The sequence below is a fragment of the Schistocerca serialis genome, chromosome 1 (genome assembly GCF_023864345.2).
Source record: "Schistocerca serialis cubense isolate TAMUIC-IGC-003099 chromosome 1, iqSchSeri2.2, whole genome shotgun sequence".
Classification (NCBI taxonomy): Eukaryota; Metazoa; Arthropoda; class Insecta; order Orthoptera; family Acrididae; genus Schistocerca; species Schistocerca serialis.
The window spans coordinates 83,998,814-84,019,348 of record NC_064638.1 but is presented as its reverse complement, the minus strand read 5'-3'; the positions used below and the strand labels follow the sequence as shown (position 1 = coordinate 84,019,348).

The following is a 20,535-nucleotide window of genomic DNA, read 5'->3' as shown; positions in this document are numbered from 1 at the left end:
ACGCAAGCTTCTTTGTATATGTTGTTTTCCCGAAGCGGTTGTCCAGTAAAGGCTGCAAATGATCAACAGTGTACTTATGATCCGTCTTGATTGCAAAATTTTTATTCATATGACCGGTTTCGGTTCATCTAGAACGATCTAGATGTGATATTTCGGTTACAGAAGTAACCCGTCCAAACCCAGCAACTTTCACATGCTGTGTCACATCAGCAGACGGATTATTAGTACATTGTAAAATTCACTGATTGCTATTATCCTATTAGACATTATGTCTGTTTTTCTAAAATGATCAACAGCTTGAAAGTTAACGTGAACACATAGATTCTTGTAGGGACAGTCCTATTGGAAGTGGTATGCCGTTGCCTTACCCGCCTTGTGAACAGAATATTCATCCATTTGTACTAGGAGTGATCGCCTTACCCGAATCTCGGTGAGGCATTAGCATTTTCCGTAAATAGAAAGAGTTGCAAAACGTAAACGCTCTATTAAAAGAGTGCTAGAAAAAATGTGCTGGGAAGCTGGAAATCTGTCGTCGTGCGTTTCAGTACAGGAAACTTTGCCAGACTAAAAACTTGACAGACAGTCAGTGGAATGCGAGTTACCACGCCGTGTGGCTGAGAACGACTGAGACGGGTTGCGAATAGCACCAGTGGCGCAGTGGCTGCGGCGGAATGCTAATAGGGAGGCGGCCAATCAGTGCCGGGGTGCAGCGGCCTCTCATCTGCATGCTAAGCACTGGCCGAGGATAAACAGCGGCGGGCACACGCAAACTGGCTGCAGTCCGCCCGTCTCGCAGCCGCTGCACTGTGCCCGGGCTACGCAGGCGGGGCGAGCGAGCGAGTGGATCACGGCTGTCGCCCAGGGGGACGTAACTCAAGGGATGCGACATCTTAGTCGCACACGTACAACACTAAAATATGACCATTATGTAAACAACATTCATCAATGTCGGCCTCATTCTTGTGTTCGTTTCTGTAATCATAGGTGTTTACAATCGCCGCATGTGTTTATTCTTATGCTAAGCCTTGGCTGTCGAATTTTACTGACTTTCAGAGTGATGCAATTTAATGCATTAACAAAGGAGACATCAGAATCATCATTCACTTTGGTACTTTCATTAATGAGTTCATTACAAATCACTTATTTTCTTTTTTTTTTTTTTTACTTGACACATGATTAGTGTTGTAAGCTAAGCACGTGCTGTAAGAAGATACTGTATATCAGATATCTAACTTCGTGATGATGACAAACATAGAAAGCAGTCATGTCTGAATTTTAGCAACTAAAATATTTGCAGTCTATACTGAACTCATTAATCAATATTATTTCAGTAAGTGCTCATTGATTTAACTTACTTTTCTGTACTTATTTGCCGGCCGCTGGTGGCCGAGCGGTTCTCGGCGCTTCAGTCTGGAACCGCGCGACTCCTACGGTCGCAGGTTAGAATCCTGCCTCGGGCATGGATGTGTGTGATGTCCTTAGGTTAGTTAGGTTTAAGTAGTTCTAAGTTCCAGGGGACTCATGACCCGCGATGTTAAGTCCCATAGTGCTCAGAGCCAAGCCATTTGTGCTTATTTCTTCTCAGTTGCGTCATTTTAATAATGATTGCATAACAACAGGTAAAAACTAAACTGATTATTTATACTTTCTTCTCCTAAATTTGAATGACATTTTGCACTGTATTTTCTCCATTTTGAATAGATACACTGGTATGCTGGTTCACCTACCAGAGAATCAACATTTGTACATCCAAGGGGTACGTGTGTTACAGTACTCATCATCTGAGGATTGAAACTGCAGATATAGTCAACCACTTATATCTGCAGCGATTTGTATTAAATTAAATTATTTGTCATCTTCAACTTTTGTAATCCTGTCTTCCTCAGTTGCATGTAATATAGCGGTATATTGATAATTTTTACTTATGGACCGTCTGACAGCAATTGAATAAAACACAATATACCACACCAAAATACACACACAATATATATATATATATCACCAGTGGCGCAGTGGTTGCGGCGGAATGCTAATAGGGAGGCGGCCAATTAGTGCCGGGGTGCAGCGGCCTCTCATCTGCATAGAAAGAGTTGCAAAACGTAAACGCTCTATTAAAAGAGTGCTAGAAAATATATACGAACAGATCACAGATACTTCAATAATTACACTCCAAAGTTTGGCAATACCATTCGATCTTTGGCAAAAACATTTGACAGTCGGGAACAGAAACCAAAACATTGCATTGAAACAAGCGTTCAGTTCATAGTGCTGTGGAATGTGGGAAAAAATCCTCAAATTGGCATTCATAACAAGTACAACCCCCCTCCATGAACCATGGACCTTGCCGTTGGTGGGGAGCCTTACGTGCCTCAGCGATACAGATAGCCGTACCGTAGGTGCAACCACAACGGAGGGGTATCTGTTGAGAGGCCAGACAAACGTGTGGTTCCTGAAGAGGGGCAGCAGCCTTTTCAGTAGTTGCAAGGGCAACAGTCTGGATGATTGACTGATCTGGCCTTGTAACAATAACCAAAACGGCCTTGCTGTGCTGGTACTGCGAACGGCTGAAAGCAAGGGGAAACTACAACCGCAATTTTTCCCGAGGACATGCAGCTTTCCTGTATGATTAAATGATGATGGCGTCCTCTTGGGTAAAATATTCCGGAGGTAAAATAGTCCCCCATTCGGATCTCCGGGCGGGGACTACTCAAGAGGACGTCGTTATCAGGAGAAAGAAAACTGCCGTTCTACGGATCGGAGCGTGGAATGTCAGATCTCTTAATCGGGCAGGTAGGTTGGAAAATTTAAAAAGGGAAATGGTTAGGTTAAAGTTAGATATAGTGGGAATTAGTGAAGTTCGGTGGCAGGAGGAACAAGACTTCTGGTCAGGTGACTACAGGGTTATAAACACAAAATCAAATAGGGGTAATGCAGGAGTAGGTTTAATAATGAATAGAACAATAGGAATGCGGGTAAGCTACTACAAACAGCATAGTGAACGCATTATTGTGGCCAAGATAGATACGAAGCCCACACCTACTACAGTAGTACAAGTTTATATGCCAACTGGCTCTGCAGATGACGAAGAAATTGAAGAAATGTATGATGAAACAAAAGAAATTATTCAGATTGTGAAGGGAGACGAAAATTTAATAGTCATGGGTGACTGGAATTCGAGAGTAGGAAAAGGGAGAGAAGGGAACATAGTAGGTGAATATGGATTCGGGCTAAGAAATGAAAGAGGAAGCCGCCTGGTAGAATTTTGCACAGAGCACAACATAATCATAACTAACACTTGGTTTAAGAATCATGAAAGAAGGTTGTATACATGGAAGGACCCTGGAGATACTAAAAGGTATCAGATAGATTATATAATGGTAAGACAGAGATTTAGGAACCAGGTTTTAAATTGAAGGCATTTCCAGGGGCAGATGTGGACTCTGACCACACTCTATTGGTTATCACCTGTAGATTAAAACTGAAAAAACTGCAAAAAGGTGGGAATTTCAGGAGATGGGACCTGGATAAACTGAAAGAACAAGAGGTTGTACAGAGTTTCAGGGAGAGCATAAGGGAACAATTGACAGGAATGGGGGAAAGAAATACAGTAGAAGAAGAATGGGTAGCTTTGAGGGATGAAGTAGCGAAGGCAGCAGAGGATCAAGTAGGTAAAAAGACGAGGGCTAGTAGAAATCCTTGGGTAACAGAAGAAATATTGAATTTAATTGATGAAAGGAGAAAATATAAAAATGCAGTAAATGAAGCAGGCAAAAAGGAATACAAACGTCTCAAAAATGAGATTGACAGGAAGTGCAAAATGGCTAAGCAGGGATGGCTAGAGGACAAATGTAAGGATGTAGAGGCCTATCTCACTAGGGATAAGATAGATACTGCCTACAGGAAAATTAAAGAGACCTTTGGAGATAAGAGAACGACTTGCATGAATATCAAGAGCTCAGTAGGAAACCCAGTTCTAAGCAAAGAAGGAAAAGCGGAAAGGTGGAAGGAGTATATAGAGGGTCTATACAAGGGCGATGTACTTGAGGACAATATTATGGAAATGGAAGAGCATGTAGATGAAGATGAAATGGGAGATATGATACTGCTTGAAGAGTTTGACAGAGCACTGAAAGACCTGAGTCGAAACAAGGCCCCCGGAGTAGACAACATTCCATTGGAACTACTGATGGCCTTGGGAGAGCCAGTCCTGACAAAACTCTACCAACTGGTGAGCAAGATGTATGAAACAGGCGAAATACCCTCAGACTTCAAGAAGAATATAATAATTCCAACCCCAAAGAAAGCAGGTGTCGACAGATGTGAAAATTACCGAACTATCAGTTTAATAAGTCACAGCTGCAAAATACTAACACGAATTCTTTACAGACGAATGGAAAAACTAGTAGAAGCCAACCTCGGTGAAGATCAGTTTGGATTACGTAGAAACACTGGAACACGTGAGGCAATACTGACCTTACGTCTTATCTTAGAAGAAAGATTAAGGAAAGGCAAACCTACGTTTCTAGCATTTGTAGACTTAGAGAAAGCTTTTGACAATGTTGACTGGAATACTCTCTTTCAAATTCTAACGGTGGCAGGGGTAAAATACAGGGAGCGAAAGGCTATTTACAATTTGTACAGAAACCAGATGGCAGTTATAAGAGTCGAGGGACATGAAAGGGAAGCAGTGGTTGGGAAGGGAGTAAGACAGGGTTGTAGCCTCTCCCCGATGTTGTTCAATCTGTATATTGAGCAAGCAGTAAAGGAAACAAAAGAAAAATTCGGAGTAGGTATTAAAATTCATGGAGAAGAAATAAAAACTTTGAGGTTCGCCGATGACATTGTAATTCTGTCAGAGACAGCAAAGGACTTGGAAGAGCAGTTGAATGGAATGGACAGTGTCTTGAAAGGAGGATATAAGATGAACATCAACAAAAGCAAAACAAGGATAATGGAATGTAGTCTAATTAAGTCGGATGATGCTGAGGGAATTAGATTAGGAAATGAGGCACTTAAAGTAGTAAAGGAGTGTTGCTATTTGGGGAGCAAAATAACTGATGATGGTCGAAGTAGAGAGGATATAAAATGTAGGCTGGCAATGGCAAGGAAAGCGTTTCTGAAGAAGAGAAATTTGTTAACATCCAGTATTGATTTAAGTGTCAGGAAGTCATTTCTGAAAGTATTCGTATGGAGTGTAGCCATGTATGGAAGTGAAACATGGACGATAAATAGTTTGGGCAAGAAGAGAATAGAAGCTTTCGAAATGTGGTGCTACAGAAGAATGCTGAAGATTAGATGGGTAGATCACATAACTAATGAGGAAGTATTGAATAGGATTGGGGAGAAGAGAAGTTTGTGGCACAACTTGACGAGAAGAAGGGATCGGTTGGTAGGACATGTTCTGAGGCATCAAGGGATCACCAATTTAGTATTGGAGGGCAGCGTGGAGGGTAAAAATCGTAGAGGGAGACCAAGAGATGAATACAATAAGCAGATTCAGAAGGATGTAGGTTGCAGTAGGTACTGGGAGATGAAAAAGCTTGCACAGGATAGAGTAGCATGGAGAGCTGCATCAAACCAGTCTCAGGACTGAAGACCACAACAACAACAACAACAAGAAGTACAACAACACCAAAAATGCAACAGGAGCGTAATATGTAAGAAATAGTCTACGCAACCTGTAAGTACAGTTCAAATCATTACTACTTAAAAAGTACCAACCACCAGAACTGTTAATAACCTATAGGTACAGTGACAAAAATGTAAATTAAATAGCAAACGTATGTACATATTCCAGGCCACTGATGATGCCTTGCAGAAAATAAAGGCGAAACGCGTATGGCAGTAAAATTGTGTTTTATTCAGTTGCTGTCAAACGGTCCATAAGTAAAAATTATCAATATACCGTAAATTATTTGTATATTACTGGGAGACTATCAAATTCACTTGACTGTGGCACGAAATGTTGTATGACTGTAAGTGGTCCACTTTGGAAGTCATTTGTCCTCATGACCGGCGAAGATAGCATCACACCGATGTCATGTTTCCATTTAATAGCAAAATGGAACCGAAATAGCTGTTCATGAATAAATACGCGCTGCGATTATAGGGTGGATAGTGATTGATCCAACCTGCAGGCTGGCCCATACGGATACGTCGCTGTCCAGTCTCTCCCTCCTGTCTTAAGAGCCGCTAGCTCGCCATCCCGCCTTCCCTCGTTCGCACAGCCTTATTAGCTGATATTGTCTCTCACCCCAGGCTGCCGTAGGCTCTCTATTTGTTTGAAAAGCGTTCCTATTATTTAACATTAACAAAAGTAACCTTTAGCTTGAGAACTACTTTTTTTTGGAGCTGTGGTACACGTGTTTCTTTTGCTTATTTTACTAGGCATAAAACTTTTTTCATTCTGAATTGCATATTTTTTATAATATGAATAATGTTTAGAAAGACTTCCCAAATTGTGGCTTGACTGGGGCCTGCAGAGAATTGGTCTGAATTGATTCAATGCCATTTAGTGAATATTCGATAACACTTGGAGAGTCTTACAACCAAAAAAAATTCGATGGGCAATAATAAACTGGTTAACAGCGTTATTACAGTAAAACATTTATCCGTCTTAACTTTTGACTAATTGAGAGTTTTATCTTCTTTTTTGTCATGTGTATGTTATGGAATACAACATGTCAATTGAAATATTATTCCAGAACTAAAGATTTGTTGATATCGAGTGTCAAGTGACTGAGCACCATTTTCGTTGATAATCTATTTTATATAGGCATCAACTACACCTCTTAAACAAAATGTATTATCCTTATGAATAACATTTTCCTTGCCTCTGTCCATTAGTTTGACTTACGTCGTCAGTGGAATTGGTAACGGGCACTTATCGTCAGTGGAAATAGTAATGGGCAGTTATCACCAGTGGAAATAGTAATGGGCAGCTAATGATAAGAACTTAAACTGTGCAGAGACTAAACACGAAGCGTAACCTGGAGGCGAAATAATGGGCTGCTCCCCGTCCTCCCCCACCTCGCCCAGCCAATCACCGCCAATGACTCTGGTCCAGCGGCCTGCATTCAGCCTGGTGGGCCATACGACAAGTGGATACCAGCACTGTGGCCGCCACCACTCTTACACGAAACTGACAACACTACAGCATTTAAAACCGCTCTTCGAAAAAGAAGGTACAAAACTCAGTCTATAGCTTTGGCTAATGTCATCCCTCTTCATAAATTTATGACGTAAGAAATACTAGATATTTTGTATAATCAAGTAGTGTAGCTTATTTATTGACTTTCAGCGGTCTAAGCTTGTGTACATCAATGTACATTTTTTGTTATTCAAACTGAAGATGACATTAGTTTGGAAACTGAGACGGAAAAGTGAATTGTTTATAAATCATAATCCATTTGTAAGAATACCATGCCTTCCTTACTGTTAAGGACTCCAAGTGCAAAGAGAGTGTATTTTACATCACGATTTCGTAACACATAGCTGATGATTTCCTTTCAGTGTATCTTCTGTCTTAGCATTTTATCGTCTTCTTCTTTGGTATAGAACCGAGTTGCCTTTTCCATTAATCAGTAAAGACATATTTCCACTCTACACTAAGTAAGCTCGAAATCAGAGAGAACCTCTTCCGATCCGAACTGATACACATCATTGGTTCCGACGTGAGCCGCCAAATGCATTTGATTGCATTCTGTGCTCTTCATGGCATCCGGTCAGACTCTTCCCACGTCTAAGAGACTCCACCCGGTATGCACACGCAGTTGCCATTGGCTTTCTTCCCCTCCTTAGCAGCCATGTCCCTAACGGGCCCCATAGTGAGCCTAACATTGGAGCTCCCAACTATCAATATTCCCACCCTCTGCGATTGTCCGGATCTTGCAGGCTGAGAGGTTTCCTCTGAAACAGGACAGGCGACAGCATCTGGCGCAGTGACGGTGTCAGCCACAGACAGTGCCTGGAACCTGTTTGTCGGAAAAACCGGGGAGGCCTTACGTGCAGCCGTCTGGGGAGTCTGTCGCCGCCTGCTGCGCCCCGGAGCGACCCCCCTACTCGACCACAGGTGAGGGGGTCAACTTGCGTGCGAGCAGTAACTGGGCTGTCCACCGGTGAGGACCGATCGGCGGACTCAGACATGCTGGACGTCCGTTGGATCCGCACGACCGGTCCACAAGAGTGATGCCCATCCATTGCAGCTTCAAGCTGTGCAACCGAGGCCATCACAACCTCAAGCTGACAGCGAAGTGTCACCAACTCGGCTCGCATCCGCACTCAGCAATCACAGTCCCTATACATACCAAAGACCGTGGAAAATTACACCACACAGGCAAACAAGGACAATTTACACGCTCTACGGAACTCTACTGTCGACGTGCAGTAAAGCACAAGAACTGTGTCCAATAAATTAGATTAATACACAGAGATTAAAAAAACCGAACTGCCAAAGCATTCAGATGAGACTAAATTATTTGCTCCTGATTAGGAACTTGTAACATGTCACAAAATCGGTTTACTTTTCGACGCAAACGAACAAGCGGCAACCGTGCCTATTAAATATTAAATTATCACGCAGACACTCAAGAAACTAAAGAACACAGATGAAACTATACGGTTTACGGTTCTAGGCGCTACATTCTGGAACCGCGCGACCGCTACGGTCGCCGGTCCGAATCCTGCCTTGGACATGGATGTGTGTGATGTCCTTAGGTTAGTTAGGTTTGAGTAGTTCTAAGTTCTAGGGGACTTATGACCTCAGGAGTTAAGTCCTATAGTGCTCAGAGCCATTTGAACCATTATTTGAACAACGGTCTATTGATTCATAGTCAACACGGATATAGAAAACATCGTTCTTGTGAAACACAACTAGTTCTCTACACACACGAGATGTTGAGTACTATTGACAAGGGATTTCAGATTGATTTCCGTATTTCTAGATTTCCAAAAGGCTTTAGACACTGTACCACACAAGCGGATTGTAGTGAAATTGCGTACTTACGGGATATCGTCTCAGTTATGTGAATGGATTCGTGATTTCCTTTCAGGGACGTCACAGTTCGTAGTACTCGTAATTGACGTAAAGTCATAGAATAAAACTGAAGTGATTTCTGGCGTTCGCCAAGATAGTGTTGTAGGCTCTCTGCTGCTCCTTATCTGTATAAACGATTTAGCAGACAATGTGAGCAGCCGTCTTAGGTTGTTTGCAGATGATGCTGTCGTTTATCGTCTATTAAAGTCGTCAGAAGATCAACACAAATTGCAAAATGATTTAGAAAAGATGTCTGTATGGTACGAAAATTGGCAATTGCCCGTGAATAATGAAAAGTGCTAAAAGAAATCCCTTAAACTTCGATTACACGATAAATTTGTCAAATATAAAGGCCGTAAATTCAACTAAATACCCAGAGGTTACAATTAGGAACAATTTAAACTGGAAAAAAAAACGTAGAAAATGTTGTGGGGAAGGGAAACCAAAGACTGCGTTTCATTGGCAGAACACATAGAAAATATAACAGGTCTACAAAAGAGAATGCCTACATTATGATTATTCGTCGTCCTTTGGAGTACTGCTGTGCGGCCTGGGTCCCTTACCACATAGGATTAACGGAATACATCGAGTAAGGTCAAAGAAGAGCAACACGTTTTGTATTTTCGCGAAACAGAAGAGAGTGTGTCACAGATATGATACAGGATTTGGTGACATTAAATCAAAGGCGTTTTTCGTTGTTGCGGAATCTTCTCACGAAATTTCGATCACACTCTTTCTCCTCCGAAAGCGAAAATATTTTCTTGACGCGGACCTACTATATCTGATCAAAAGTATCCGGACACCTGACTGAAAAAGGCTTAAAAGTTCGTGTTACCCTCCATCGATAATGCTGGAATTCAATACTGTGTTGGCCTACGCTTAGCCTTGATGACAGCTTCCACCCTCGCAGGCATACGTTCAATCAGGTGCTGGAAGGTTTCTTGGGGAATGACAGCCCATTCTTCACGGAGTGAGAGGTATCAATGTCAGTTGGTGAGGCCTGGCAAGAAGTCGGCGTTCCAAAACATCCCAAAGGTGTTCTGTAGGTTTCAGGTCAGGACTTTCTGCAGGCCAGTCCGTTACAGGGATGTTATTGTCGTGTAACCACTCCCCCACAGGCCGTGCATTATGAACAGGTGCTCGATCATGTTGGAAGATGCAGTCGTCTTCCCCGAACTGCTCTTCAACAGTGGGAAGCAAGAAGGTGCTTAAAACATCGATGTAGGCGTGTGCTGTGATAGTGCCACGCAAAACAACGAGGGGTGCAAGCCCCCTCCATGTGAAACACGGCCCCACCATAACACCAACGTCTCCGAATTTTACTGTTGGCACTATACGCGCTAGCAGATGACGTTCACCGGGCATTCGTCATACCCACACCATCCCATCGGATCGCCACATTGTCTACCGTGATTCGTCTTTCCACACAACATTTTTCCATTGTTCAATCGTCCAATGTTTACGCTGCTTACACCAAGCGAGGCGTCGTTTGGCCTTTACCGGCGTGATATGTCTTATGAGCAGCCGCTCAGCCATGAAATCCAAGTTTTGTCACCTCCCGCCTAACTGTCATAGTACTTGCAGTGGATTCTGATGCAGTCTGGAATTCCTGTGTGGATGTCTGGATAGATGTCTGCCTATTACACATTACTAGCCTCTTCAACTGTCGGCGGTCTCTGTCAGTCAACAGACGAGGTCAGCATGTACGCTTTTGTGCTGTACGTGTCCCTTCATGTTTCCACGTCACTGTGACGTGGGAAACCGTGGACCTAGGGATGTTTACGAGTGTGGAAATCTTGTGTACAGACGTATGACACAAGTGACACCCAATCAGCTGACCACGTTCGAAGTCCGTGAGTTCCGCGGAGCGCCCCAGTCTGATCTCTCATGATGTCTAATGAGTACTGAGGTCGCTGATGCGAAGTGCACCTAATATGAAAAACGTATGTTTTGGGGGGTGTCCGGATACTTTTGATAACATAATGTACGTAGGGAGAAATGATCATCATGATAAAATAAGGAAAATCAGAGCTTGCACGGAAAGAAATAGGTGTTCGTTTTTTCCGCCCGCTGTTCGAGATTGGAATAATAGAGAATTATTGTGAAGGTGGTTCGATGAATTCTCTGCCAGGCACTTAAATGTGATTTGCAGAATATCTATGTCGATGTAGAAGGTTTTATTGCTTACATTTTTATCCTTCCCCTGGAAGTGCAGTGTCAGAACAGCGCTTGCTCGTTGACTTCACTGCAACGGGAAAAGGTGAAGAAAGGTGGTGCAGCTGTAGAGAAGCGCTTTTGCTGTAGACTGTAGGGAGACAGCACGCCTGTTCCGGAACGCCAGCAGTGAGGCGCTACCAGCGAGGAGCCGGGACCGAGATTGGCCCGCAGCCGAAACAAAGGCGCTCGCTGCCGGCTAACGACGTCACGTATCGTAATCCAATTTGCGGCCTCGAGCCTCAGCCCTGGTGGTAATTATCCGCGGGCCCACGCCCCGATCTCCGGCCGCTCCCCAGCGCAGCGCAGCGCCGGCGCCGTCTTCGCCACGGCACGTCCTTCTCTGAGTCACCGCCTTCTGCCTGCTGTCTTCCCTAAAGTCGAAAGCGACCGAGTGGCAGAGCACGCTGCATTCTTAACTGGAGAGGAGGTTTTTCACGATACGTCTCCTTCGCTCAGATTCACTTTACATTTCAGCTCTTCCATTATACGCTATTAATTTTACGGAGATACATTTTTAACGGGGTATTAGTTAAATGATGACCACCTATGTTATTAAACTGCTAACCCGGTTCATGGTTCATGCTGCACAATCCCAATTGCGGGTTACGTATTGAACAGCTTCCAGGAGCAACACAAAATTGATTTTCAATATTTCATACCTTTAGAGACCGAATTAAAAATGTTCAGAGGCTGTCAAAATCTAACCACTGACAGGTGTAATCTCATGTTAAAGGTTTAGCGCAGTAAGACAAGTATTACAGTCAGAAATTGCGAATATGCCCTGGGGCAGCGTAACTCACGGTGAGCACGTGCCCAGACCATATTCATCCAGTGTTTGATAGTGAGAGCCGTTAGTGACTTGCAACAAACTTTACGCATAATTTAACACCCTTAAGAAACTTTTTTCTGACACTCCCCACAAAATAACAAAATGGAATAAGATTTTCGTTTACCACATTTTCGCTGCTGATGCACTAAAACTGCCGCATCACGCATGGCGTTTTAATTTATTACTTCTTTTCTACTAGCTCTGTTCGCAACACATTTCTTAGACAATACCAGCACACACCACTGAATGTACGTGCAAATTTATTTTATTGTACCACTCATAGTTCAGGAGATATGACATCATAAATGTCGAGAAGCATGAAAAACTCGATGTTTCTTAAAACAGAGCGCAGATTTACGATATTATATTCATCCAGCGTTTGACAGTGACAGGACTTAGCCACTTCCAGCAAACTCTAAAGAGAATTTCAAGCCTTTTCTAAACTTTTTCTAGCTTACATGATTAACGTCAAGTATTTAACACATTAACTTATTTGTGAAGTAGAAGTTTGAAGCTGTTTTATGCTTGGGAGTTTGATTGTTTAAAGAATCGTCTGTTTACTGGTTTGCTATATTTCGCACTTCTTAGATTTGAATGTATGAAAATGAGGTCTGTCGCGAAATTTGTTTGTTGTTATTTCTAATAAAATAAATTTTGCGTATTTATAATGCATTTCTTTCTTTCTTTCTCAGGGCCTTTGTCCCGCTCCAACGCTGGGTCGGCTTTGTTATTACGGATTTGGCGGTGTTAATTGCAGATGGTGGCCGGATGCCCTTCCCGCCGCCACCCCGAACCCCCCGGGACGGAAGTAGTGCACCCCAGCCGTCTGCGACTAGTGTAAGTCATGAAATAGTGCGAACGTTTTCAGATGTCTGTGAGTCGTGTAACTGAGGCGGAACTTGGGGACCAACCCGGTATTCACCTAGCGGGATGTGGAAAACCGCCTGAAAACCACATCCAGGCTCGCCGGCATACCGGCCCTTATCGTTAATCCGCCGGGCGGATTCGATCTGGGGCCGGCGCACCTACCCGAGTTTAGGAAGCAGCGCATTAGCGCTCTCGGCTACCCTGGCGGGTCTGTATTTATAATGGATGCGCGCATACAAACTTGCATTAGTAAACCTGCAACAATACATAAAGTGTCTTTAACCGTTGTGGATTTTTAATTGAATTCGTAGAAAGATCCTGTGTCCGTCTCTTCAACTGCAATCATGTCTCACCTGATTCGTTAAAAAACCTAGAAGTTCGGGGCCAAGGAAAACAAAGGGGAAAAAAACAGAAAAACCTGCAGTCTCCACCGAATCTCAAACATGTCGAAGTCCGTATCACTTTTTCCTCGTCCTTGATTTTGTTAAGATAACAATAAATAAATTTTGCGACACCTTTCATCCTGTACTTGTACGGATATTGTGTCTGTTCTTTCGGACATGTCCGAAAGAACAGACACCATATCCGTATAAGTACATAGTTGGAGCAACACTGGCCATGACCTTCTTCTTCTGTGTGGATGCGCACATATTCCCCGAACTCTTACGGGACTTGGTAAGAATGTCTTCCACGAGTAATGAGTGTGTTGGGGTGGGACACTACGAATGTAGTGTGTGGACATACAAGGTGAGAATGTGAGTCTCGCGGGAGGCGTGCGCGAGATAGTCCTTGCAGTCGCACTGTCCTCTGTACCCTCGGTGGCACAGATGGATAGAGCGTTTGCCATGTAAGGAGATCCCGGGTTCGAGCTCCGGTGGGGGGCACACATTTTCACCTGTCCCCGTTGATATATATCTACGCCCGGTAGCAGCTGAATGTATTAAAATATAATTCTAATTCCTTTCATCCTGGTTCTGCCAGTGATTTCTCCCTGGTGGGAGGACCTTGTTGGCGTGCACTCAGCCTAGTGAGGCCAGTCGAGGGTCTACTGGAATGGGAATTAGCGGCTCGGAGCCCTGGAAAGTGACAACGGGTCGCGAGAGTGGTGTGCACTTCTTACCATGCCACAATGATGCCATGTGTCACGGCGGCCCGTCGGCATCGCGTTCACCTATGGGCCTGATAGCTGAGTTAATTTTTTTATTTTCTTGTCAAACAGTAAAAACCCATATAAAAAAATGGGCGATTGGACCCCACGCCCACGCTATGATATTAGCGCACGCCGTAAGCCACTTTGCCATCGCTCCATTCAGTGCGATGTTTGCTCTTCATTTATATCGGGAGCGTTCCGAAAAGTGTAATCCTTCGATTTTTAAAACAAAATTTCCTTACATTCGGTTGTTTACACTTGCTCTGAAACTGATTCTCAATCATGACGCCCGGCAGCGATTTTTTCGGAAACGGAAGCGTAATTAGGTAAATTCTGTCAAACGAATTAGTTTTGTCTGGTCCCCGTTTCGTAAGCCGACGCTCGTTGCAATCGATAGCTGATGGACAATACCTGACACAAACAGGCCGTAACCCCAGATGACCACAAACAAAACTAATACACTCCAGGCCAAAAAAAAGAATGCACCACCAAGGAGTTATGTAAATCGGTCAGAAATTTAAATTCGCACAGTTATCGACGGAAAATGCAAAACTAAACGGCCGATGGATGAATGTGTGACACTGCAGCGCAATTTCACCTCGCGGCTGGCAGGAGTAGTAAGCAGGGGACAAGTCGATATCGGAGTATAAAGTCGTTGTCAATTTCATTCCGTGTACTTAGCTGGACATTAATTATGCCTCTCAGACTGGCGCGTGAACAACATACGCAGATGTTAGTATTTGAGAGAGGACGAGTAGTTCGGCTCAAAGAAGCTGGTTCCAATAATCAGCGGACCACTTGACATTTGCATAGGAACGATGCGACTATCCGACGATGTTCGCAAGAATGAGTGAACCATGACCGAACACAGCTTCAAGAAGGTAGCGGTCGACCTAGAGAGACTACAGAAGTTGAGGATCGAGCAATCGTCACAGAGGCACTCAGAGCTCCGGCCGGAGTCATCGTCATCATCGACCCGACGTGCAACTGCTGTTTCAGTAACCACAAGGACCATTAATCGCATTGTGACTGGACCTTGGCGTAAAATAGAACGGTTGCCCAGAAAGTAATGCACCGAATTTTATTTTTTAAACAATTCTTTATTGGACATAATGATAATTACACATACGAAAGTATGGTGTTTTACTAGACACCCTATTTTTCCACGTAATCTCCATCCCGTTCTGAGGCCTTCCTCCAGCGTGGAACAAGAGCGTGTATGTCCTATCGGTGCCAATCCTTGTCCTGGTGGTGGAGCCATGGCTTCACTGCGTGAATCACCTCCGCATCGTTCTCAAAATGTCTTCCACGAATGACATCCTTTAATGGTCCAAACAAGTGGAAGTCGGAGGGGGCTATTGTCAGGGCTGTAGGGCGGATGGGGTAACACTGTCTAACCCTGTTTTGCGATGTGTTCAGCAGTCCTTAGACTTGTGTGTGGCCGAGCGTTATCGGATTGCAGCAATACATCTCCTGGGTTGCTGTGGCGACGAAGTCGTCGGAAGCACGTCTTGAGTTTTGTTAATGTGTTGACATATGCTTCTGAATTAATGGTACCGCCTCTTGGCACAACATCAATGAGAATACACCTTCACAGTCCCAGATCACGGTGTTCATGACGTTACCGGCGGAAGCAGTTGCTTTGAATTTTTTCTTCTGTGGGGGGGGGGTGGGAATGGCGCCATTCCATCACCTGCCACAATCCGGAACAAGAAGGCCTCCCTCTCAGATTCAAAACGTCGCATCAAATCAAGACAAATGTTTTTTCTGTGCGATTTGTGATCCATCGTTAGACACCGCGGGACCCATATTGCACACACTTTTAGGCGGCCGTTGTGACCGAGCGGTTCTAGGTGCTTCAGTCCGGAACCGTGCTGCTGCTACGCTCGCAGGTTCGAATCCTATCTCGGACATGGATCTGTGTGCTGTCCTTAGGTTAGGTTTAAGTAAAGTCTAGGGGTCTGATGACCTCAGATGTCAAGTCCCATAGTAAAAGCAGCACTCCGTCTTCAGGCCACAAGTGGCCCATCGGGACCATCCGACCGCCGTGTCATCCTCAACCGAGGATGCGGGTAGGAGGGGCGTGTGGTCAGAACACCACTCTCCCGGTCGTTATGGTGGTTTTCTTTGACCGGAGCCGCTACTATTCGGTCGAGTAGCTCCTCAGTTGACATCACGAGGCTGAGTGCACCCCGAAAAATGGCAACAGCGCATGGCGGCCCGGACGGTCACCCATCCAAGTGCCGGCCACGCCCAACAGCTCTTAACTTCGGTGATCTGACGGGAACCGGTGTATCCACCGCAGCAAGGCCGTTGCCCAAGTCCCATAGTACTCAGAGCCATTTGCACACATTTTTGAATATCCAAGAGTGCAGATAACTGCGTTCACACTTCCTTTGCTGATTGACAGATGGAGCTCCAATTGCCGAGTCGTAATGCGTCTGTCCTCCCGAATGGTAACATCAACTCGCTGTAACAGGTGAGATGTGACAGCCGTGGATGGCCTCCCCGATAGCTGCAAATCGTGGAGCTCCGTCGAATCGCCTTCTGGCGACCTCACCCTCCGTGCCCAGCGACTAACTGTACTGTCGACAGCAGATGCTACATACACTTTGCACAAGCGTTTGTGAATATTCCATACAGTTTCTTACTCTGCAGTGAGAAATTCAATGACTGCACTTTGCTTGTAACATACATCACCTACAGACTCCAGTTTGAAACTGCCCTGCAGCTACGTTATTTGTAGGAAGCGACGGAAACTTTGTACGCTCACTCAGGAGACTTCAAATAATACGAGTATATACGTAACATTTCGAATTCGTAACATTGTATTCGGCTGAGAAAAAAGATGCGGCTTGTTACTTTCTGGGTAACCCTCGTACCTCCTTAAACTGTGAGTCTGTAAGAAAGTAGGATGCGAATTCAGATTTGTGAGAGAAGAGACGTGGGCAGCCAGCTGTCAGCTCCTTGGGCGGCGTACATACAGGCCCCCAGGCCGGCCGGGAGACGGTACATCTCCGCCCCTGGCGCCCGAGACCGGGGCGCTAATAAAACTCGGGCATTTAAAACTCGGTGCTCCCTCCCGACACTCATTAAAAATAATTGTCGGCGCGCTGCTGCTGCTGCTGCTGCTGCTGCTGCAGCGGCCACTGCCGCCGGCAGCGCTTCCGGCAGGAAGGCGGAAAGAGCGGCCGGCAGCGGCCGGATGGGCGGCGCGGGAAGGAAGCTCGCAGCGCGTGGGCGGCGCCTGCCTCGCCTGGGGCGCTGCGGCCGCTTTGGCCCGTCCGGCGTCTGCGCCCCCGCTCTCTGCGCTGCTGCCTGTGTCTCTGACCCAGCCCAATGTGGTCACGTACGTCCCTCCTCACCTCTGCTCACATAGCCGCAAGCAGAGTACACTCAGTTGTCGCTGTGGCTTTCTTTCCGAAGACTGGTTTGGTGCAGATCCAGTAGCTACTGTACCGTGTGTCAGTCTCTTCGTTCCCAAATAACTGCTGCGGGCGGCATCCACTTCAACTTGCTTGCTGTAGTCATTCCTCGGTCTCCCTCTCCCCACTCCCTTACACTTCCTGGCATTACTAAATTAACTATTCCTTGATATCTCCTATCACCCGCATCCCTTCTTATAGAAGATTTGTGTGATCAATTTTTTCCTTTCCTATTCCATTCTCTCTCTCTTTTTTACTTAGGCCTACCCATTGAATATTCAGCATTTTTCTGTAGCAACACATTTAAAACTCCGATTCTCTTCCTTTTTTTGTGTTTCTGCACCGTTTATTGTGCAGGTTTCGGATCCATGTAAGGCTACGCTCAGGACAAGCACTTTCAGATAGGACTTCCAAAATCTTAAATTCATAGCCTACAACAATTACACGACCACCATTAACACCATACTTGTGTCACTGTGACGAGTGGGTCACCTTAGTAGACCGAGCATCGTTTGCAATTTTCAGGAAATGTAAACTACACCCCTTTTCTAAAAAATTTAATTCAGTTCTTGAAATCATCCATAATTCTTATATTACAGCCATGCGAGTGGGTGCAATGGTAAGACAATGGACCCGCACTGGAGTACAACTGTTCAAATGCCCTTCCGGCCATCAGGATTTGGTTTTTATGTGGTTTGTCTAAGTCACTTAAACTGAATTCCAAAACGATGAATTCCGGGATGATTCCTCTGAAAACAGTATCACATATTGCTTTTCCAATCCAATCTGGTGCTTTTTTCTAATAACCTCATTGTCGACTCTAATCTTTCTTTATGTAATACATCTTTGCTGCTGTTGTCTAAATTTCTCGCAGGTTTTTTTCATTGTAATCTTAATTTTGTTGCAGATATACGGTACACTAGTATATAGCTTGCAACAGCTCTATCAAAGAGCTGTTTATGAGGCAGAAATATTTATTTTGTTGCAGACGAGAGTTTTAGAACACTGATACTAAGTGATTATTCCAAAAACAACAAATATTTTCCTAAACGTAACGTTGTTGGTCTTAATGATATTAAATGTGCGTATACAGTTGTAAAAATTGGCTTACGTGTTGTTAGGCGAGGAAGAGCTGCGCAATATTTGGTAATCAGCAATAATGTAAGCGAATTATACCTTTTCCATTTTGAGGTATCTGACATGGGCGTCATCCTAGTGCATCGGCCTTGACGCATACGAAGCTTAGAGAGATCTAGATTATGAGCAAATCTCGACTAATTTCGTAATTTAATTGTAGTAACTAGTAAGTCTGTGGAAATGCGTGTGGAAATCTTGAAGCAGGATCAAGCCAAAACTAGTGTAAGATAAGTCAACACGCTTTCATTACCTCTCCTAAAGCTATGAATGCGCACATCTGATAATATCTCAACGTAATGACAGGTTGGTACGGTTTAATCTGTTTCCACTCTGAATGCTCAAAAATGGTTCAAATGGCTCTGAGCACTATGGGACTTAACATCTATGGTCATCAGTCCCCTAGAACTTAGAACTACTTAAACCTAACTAACCTAAGGACAGCACACAACACCCAGCCATCACGAGGCAGAGAAAATCCCTGACCCCGCCGGGAATCGAACCCGGGAACCCGGGCGTGGGAAGCGAGAACGCTACCGCACGACCACGAGATGCGGGCACTCTGAATGCTATTTACTGTATATTTCTTGTGCCATTCTGACTTGAGAACACAGTCTTCATTAAGACCCGGCATTATCCTCGATGCAAAAACATTTCGCATCTACTTCTGTTTCTTACTACACTACTGGCCATTAAAATTGCTACACCAAGAAGAAATGCAGATGATAAACGGGTATTCATTGGACAAATATATTATACTACAACTGACATGTGATCACATTTTCACGCAATTTGGGTGCATAGATCCTGAGAAATCAGTACCCAGAACAACCACCTCTGGCCGTAATAACGGCCTTGATACGCCTGGGAATTGAGGCAAACAGAGCTTGGATGGCGTGTACAGGTACAGCTGCCCATGCAGCTTCAACACGATACCACACTTCATCAAGAGTAGTGACTGGCGTATTGTAACTAGGCAGTTGCTCGGCCACCATTGACCAGACGATTTCAAGTGGTGAGAGTTCTGGAGAATGTGCTGGCCACGGAAGCAGTCGAACATTTTCTGTATCCAGAAAGGCCCGTGCAGGACCTGCAACATGCAGTGGTGCATTATCCTGCTGAAATGTAGGGTTTCGCATGGATCGAATGAAGGGTAGAGCCACGGGTCGTAACACACCTGAAATGTAACGTCCACTGTTCAAAGTGCCGTCAATGTGAACAAGAGGTGACCGAGACGCTTAACGAATGGCACCCCATACCATCACGCCGGGTGATACGCCAGTATGGCAATGACGAATACACGCTTCCAATGTGCGTTCACCGCGATGTCGCCAAACACGGATGTGACCATCATGATGCTGTAAGCAAAAGCTGAATTCATCCGAAAAAAATGACGTTTTGCCATTCGTGCACCCAGGTTCGTCGTTGAATACACTATTGCAGGCGCTCCTGTCTGTGAAGTAGCGTCAAGGGTAACCGCAGCCATGGTCTCCGAGCTGATAGTCCATGCTGCTGCAAACGACGTAGAACTTGTAAGTAGGCTGTTTAGGTTTTTTTATTGGTAACGCCAAGTCTGTATGAAAATCACTGGCTGTGCTGTGTGCAGTCTGTGGCTAGTTTGCATTGTTGTCTGCCATTGTAGTGTTGGGCAGCGGCAGCTGGATGTGAACAGCGCGTAGCGTTGCGCAGTTGGAGGTGAGCCGCCAGCAGTGGTGGATGTGAGGAGAGAGATGGCGGAGTTTTGAAATTTGTCATGAACTGCTATATTTATAAATGATGATATCAAGGTAAATACATTGTTTGTTCTCTATTAATATCTTTCATTTGCTAACTATCCCTATCAGTAGTTAGTGCCTTCCATAGTTTGAATCTTTTATTT

General features: G+C 44.6%; 1 protein-coding gene and 1 pseudogene across 1 annotated transcript in view; both read right to left on the bottom strand.

Annotated features, from left to right (window-relative positions):
- The window catches only part of LOC126480242 (trithorax group protein osa-like), a gene marked incomplete at its 5' end in the record, with an annotated part of 286,292 nt that overhangs the window by 229,986 nt on the left and 35,771 nt on the right, over positions 1–20,535 (bottom strand). The gene's annotated exons all lie outside the window — the stretch shown is intronic.
- LOC126428684 (5S ribosomal RNA) lies at positions 16,298–16,415 on the bottom strand (annotated as a pseudogene).